The sequence below is a fragment of the Zalophus californianus genome, chromosome 13 (genome assembly GCF_009762305.2).
Source record: "Zalophus californianus isolate mZalCal1 chromosome 13, mZalCal1.pri.v2, whole genome shotgun sequence".
In the NCBI taxonomy this organism is placed as follows: Eukaryota; Metazoa; Chordata; class Mammalia; order Carnivora; family Otariidae; genus Zalophus; species Zalophus californianus.
The window spans coordinates 23,690,866-23,696,865 of record NC_045607.1 but is presented as its reverse complement, the minus strand read 5'-3'; positions in this window follow the sequence as shown (position 1 = coordinate 23,696,865).

The window sequence follows — 6,000 nt, the reverse complement described above, 5'->3', positions numbered from 1 at the left end:
AGAAAAATACCCAGGCAATGTAGAATAGTCATACAGAGGTCGTGGCTTTGGAAAACCAGCAACCATAAAGGACATATTCAAGAAACACCCTAATAGAAGATTCTAGGGCAAAGAGTCAGGGAAAAGACTGAAAGCAGCATTTGTAAAACTTTGATCCAGGAACCACATAACAAGATCACCTTGAGAGAAGGAGTCCTTTTGTAAAAGCAGATTTTTGGCCTCAGCTCAGACCTTCTGGTTCTGCTTGCAGACCCCAAGAACCTGCATTTTATAATTAACTATAAAGGGGTGCCTGGGTGGCTCAGTCGGTTAAGCATCTGCCTTCTGCGCAGGTCATGATCTCAGGGTCCTGGGATCCAGCCCAGCTCCCTGCTCAGCGGGGAGCCTGCTTCTCCCTCTCCCTCTGCCCCTCCAGCCATACGTGCACTTGATCTCTCTCTCTCAAAGAAAGAAATAAAATCTTAAAAGAATCTTATGTACGCTGAAGTTTTATAACTTCTGCCCTGTAGCCTCCAATATATGTACTCTAAGAACCTAGTCTGATAAACTAAGAGGATGGGAAATTTTACCAAGAGATAATCATGGTCTTGTAGGTATCATTGATGCTTAGATCGATGGGGCCAAGGGACACAGCATCAGCTTCTTAACCATTTAAAGGGGTAGAAGGGGAGGGGACAGGAGATAGAGGCCATCCCCTGCAGGCAAATAGGGACCCCTAGTAGATCATTATCAGGCTTTCAGCTTTCTGTTCTTGACCTTGGATCTCGGACTCCATCCATCTGACTGTGCTCTCCTGGGGCCAGGAGGAAGCTAACCATGTGATTGGAGAGGAGGTGGTAATGGGGATAGTCACAGTGGTGGTGATGTTTGCTAAGAGAAGTAGACACTAAAATAAACACATTGGAGTGTGTAGAGTACACACAAACCTGAAACTGAGAAGGTCATTACCTCCTGAAGAAGAATTGGATAAGTGGGGGCAGGGGAGGGATGAGTGTTTACCTTTTGCCATAAACCCTTTTGTACCTTCTGACTTATGTACCATGTGATGTATAACCTATTTAAAAGTACATTCTTTGTGGGGAAAAAGCATAATGCTGTATGCATCATTTTTAAAAAAAAAAAACTACCTCGTTTTACATTTTGGCTCCCTCTAAATTTTACTGACCAAGTACAAAGCCCAGGTTATTAACAATTCAAGGCTGTAATTATGACCAGGGCACAAACACGGTGTAGCTTGCTTGAAAGAAACAGTCGTAGGTCAAGGGCTCTTACTTCTACTGGCAATGCATGTGACTGAAGGATGGAATAGAAAGAGAGCTTCAGATGAGGGTAAAGGAGTAAGAAAAATCACTTCAGTGATCTCGAGATCAAGAGTGGTGCTTTCCTGACACAGCTGGTAAGAAAATGGCTGGGAAGTCAGACGGAGGACTTCAGCTACCCACACCTTGACTGGAAGTCACAGCCCCATGGAAAGACAATCATCTGAAATCTGTTCTAGCTTGGCTGACCATTCCATTCTTGAGACACTGGAAACCTGATCTGGGCCCAAAAGAAAACCGTGCTTCCAATCCCTGGTGACATTTCAAGAACAGGGGCCACCGTTCATCCTGCCCAGTGCTCTGGTGACCTTCTAGTATTGCGTGGATGACATACCACAGGATTTCCTCAACTGCGCCCCGGCGTCCTGCTAGGATGTTGCTCTCATTTTTTCCATGCAGTGACACAGTCACTGCATTGAAGTTCAAACAGACTGTCCAACGATGCCTCCATAAACACGAGTCACATGTGAAGTGTAAGGAATCTGTGTTCGGCCAGGGGCGTCAGAGTTTCTAAGCCGTCTCCGCATACAGGGTATGGGTTGATGAGAGTCATAAGATTTTCTGCCAACATGCCTGAGCAGTGATCAGGGACCGACTTCATGTGGCAGCCACCAAGGTCTACCTAGATACTGTTCTTCATCCAACATTCCGTGTTCCAGGGTGAAGTTCTCCAGCTATTATATCAGAAAACATTACCCTCTGTCCATTTCTTTGTCTTCTTGGGCTTCTCTCAGTTTGGTCTTCGTTGCTGCCACCTTGCCCATCCGCGGTCATGCAGCCCAACCACTGGCACAAATCTCTTTCTTGCTTCCTCTTGAAGAATGAAGGTGACCCACGTCAACCTCCTAAAACAGATCATTCGACCATCGCTGCCTTTGAAATCCTACCCATCCTTTAAAGCCCATCTGACAAGCTACTTCTTCCTAGATTATCCCAACTGGTTATGAGCAGTCTAATCCCCTCACCCCTGTGGATTTGGTCTGTTCTTTCATGCTTCTTATTGCATACTGACTCCCATGTAGTTATTAATGTACATGCCCCTTTTGGAAGGCTCTTGGAAAAATCCCCTGAATCGGGTCATGATGCCATGACGCCATGTAGGCTGTGACTATTATTTCTGAGCAGGGTGTGCAAAGGGCCGTAAGCCTCTTCTCAAAAAATTGCCTAGCTTTCTGCAGGGAGCAAGAAGTTCGGTTGTATCTAAAGTCCTTCTGGAGTTCTTTCTGGAATTCTGCTTGCGAGCTTAATAATTAATTGACCAACAGACAGAAAAGAGATACAGACAGATGTAGATACATAGGGAGTATAAGAAAATATAGGAGATAAGCTAAGGGAGAAACATGAGCAGTGGTGTCCCAAATAAGGTATAATTAATCTGTGATTAGGTGTCACTATGCACTCTCAATTTCTGTGTGAAACAATTAAAGGAATTAGGACATTGCCCCTGCCTCTCTAGATCTGGGAGTCACATAGTTGTGCTGGCAGAAGGTCTATAGGTCAAGGACACACCCCTTTGTTGTCTACCTGTGTTGCTGACTGAGCTAATTCCAAACCAGCTCTGGGGCCTGTGACCTTCATCTTTAGGCAGGAGGACCAGGAACGGCAGGGTGAATAAAATCCATCATAAAAATTACCGGGGAATAGAGGGGGGCTAAAACCTTCTTGATGTCTTGTGGTTTCAATTTCATTGTAATCTAGAATCATGTACAGTCTCAACCTTGGGAAGCTGCCCCAATTTTGTCAGCACCCATGACAATATTTTATCTTTACATTATAGGGTCCAAAGCATTGAGGGCAGTCCTCATTTCTCTCTCAGTCTTACACAGTCTGAGTAACCAGCTTTCTCTGACTGCATAGGCAGACCCAGGAGCCCCTCCTTCTGCACTTAGATTCCGCTAGATTTACACTTAACACGTCATATACAATTGAGCAAGCCTGCTGCCCTCACTGTGAACTCATATCATTTCTTTTTATGCTGGGAACCTAGATAGAATCTGGCACCTAATAAGAGTGTGATGAGTGACAAAATTAGTTGAAATTGGATTGCCTTATTGATATGTTTCAGTCAGTCCAAGTCCCTTGACTTACTAAGGCCAGCATATTATTTTCCATTACACTTGGTTCATTGGCATAAAAAAGTGTACATAATACTAGTACATATTTCAAATGCCAATTCACATGAGAGAACAATTTCCCAACAGTGTTATCTAGTTTCTTCTCAAGTTCCCTGGGTTGAGGTCAGTCTTTGTAGTTAATGTTGGGTTCCTGACCTAAACATAGCCTGTGCCAGTTATGAAAAAAATAAAGTCAATTTTCCATGGTTTGGATAAAGAGGTGACCGTGGGAACATGTACAGCTCTGTCTCTGGTTCTGGTGAAGTCATCGAAAAGCCAACCCAGCCTGGCTATCCTGTGCACCCACACGGAAATGAGGATAGACAAGGACTGTAGAGTAAGAGGAAGTGGGCCTATTCTGCAAAAGCCAGCCTTGGCATATGGAGTGGAGGAGAGTGTCCGTCCCATTCAGGAGGAAAAAGATCTCTTTCGCTATTTATTGAGAAACACTGAAGGAATCTTGAAAACCGTGCTATATAAGGAAAAAATATGGACCCGATCTACTCAAAAGAAAAATGTAAATGCAGATAAAGCCTTATGAGCAGAAATGGATTATTGTAGCACTGTTGATAATTGCTAAAAAAGATGAAATAAGGGACTGAATGAATATATAACCCTATGTCCCACAGATTATCGTCTCTTAGAATTATTTTACAAAGAGTTTGAAATGACCTGGGAAAATGCTAGTGATATAGTTTAGATAAAGAGAATAAGATAAAAGCTGTATTCATAGCATAACTTTGTAAAGAAAAACACGTTTATGAACATAGAAAGTCCAGAAGAAAGTACAGTAAAATGTTAAGAGTAATTATTTCTAGATAATGATATGACCAGTGTCTTAGTTTGTTCACCTGCTATAACAAAATACCATACACTAGATGGCCTATAAACAACAAACATTTATTTCTTACAGTTCTGGAGGCTGGGAATTCCAAGATCAAGGCGTTGGTAGATTCAGTGTCAGGTGAGGATGTGCTTCCAAGGTTTAAAGACAGCTGTCTTCTCACCTGGTTCTCACATGATGGAATGGGGTGAGAGAACTCTCTGGGGTCTCTTTTATAAGGCCACCGATCCCATTCATGAGGGCTCCACGCTCATGAGCTAATCACCTGCCCCAGGCCCCACCTCCAAATGCATTAGGGATTAGGTTTCAACATAGACATTTTGGGGGACACATTCAGTTTATAACAACTGGTGATTTTCTTCATATTTTTCAAATCTTCTACAACAGATGCATAGCACTTCAAAAATAAGGAAATATTTTTAAAAAATCTAGGTAACCGATACAAACACAAAATTTTGCTCCCAGATAATAGTATGGGAAGACATTTTTATATCCAGGTGACTGTAGCAGTGACCACAGGAATTTCATGACTCTTCCATGGGAGGTTTAGCTGTGGTACCTCTGATACCCATGGTCACCTCATCTCCTTTATACCAGCCCTTCTGGGAGTCCTTCTGAGTCCTAGAGTTAGGAAGCCCATGAGCCATGGACGTGCTTAGTAAGATCAGTTGGATTCCTTCACGGAGGAATTTCAACTGGAGGACACAGCGGGAAAAAATGTGAAGACACACAAAGAAAGCCCAAGATCAAGAGACAGCCAGAGTAACTGTGGTTGAATGTTACACAAATTACTTGCACAAAACTGACTTCCTGGTGTCCATACCCCCGTGCAGTGCCCTCCCACACTGAGGCTCAGCCAGAGTGGCTTGCTTTGGTCGATGGGGCATCAGGAAACAGGACTCAGGCAGACGTTTAATAGACACTTGCGTATGAGGACTGGCCCTCTCAGAACCCTGAGACCACGACGCCGTGTAGAAGCCCGGGACGGAGAGGAGATAGGAGAAATGCCCAGCCATGGCAGGCTTGTCTCAGCTGAACCCAGAGAAGACCCGTAAAAGAACCATTTAGCCAACACATTGAATGATGAGGTATTAAAAACAAAAATGGTCGTTTTGAGCCATTGTCTTGGGAGTGGTTTGTGACCAGCACTGGATGACTGGGGCAACCACAACAGGGGGTCCTGTTGCTGAGGTCCACCTTACATCCTTCCACTTCCAAACTGCATTTCTTCCTGGCTCGCCTGGGCCCAGTGGAGTGTCTGTTCTGGGGTTCCTCGAGGCTTCCATCTTCTCTACTGATCCTTATAGTCTTACAGCAACCTGCATTATTTTAAAGTAGGTGTTGTTACCAAACCCTAGCATTCAAAAGGCTGAGCCAAAATACAAGTGTCTTTAGGAGAGGGATGTTGTGGGTCTTGTTCACCATTACACCCCCACGAGACAGTGTCACATAGCAAGACCTTAGGAGATATGTGTTAAGTAAGTTAACAAGCAGGTCTTGGGAGCTTGTTTAAAATATAGTTTCCAGGGACGCCTGGGTGGTGCAGTCGGTTAGGTGTCTGACTCCTGATCAGGTCATGACTTTAGGGTTGTGAGATGGAGCCCTCTGTCGGGCTCCATGCTGGGCATGGAACCTGCTTAAGAGTCTCTCTCTCCCTCTCTCTCCGCTCCCCGCCTCCCCAGCTCTCTCTCTTAAAATAAAAAATAAAATAAAATAAAATAAA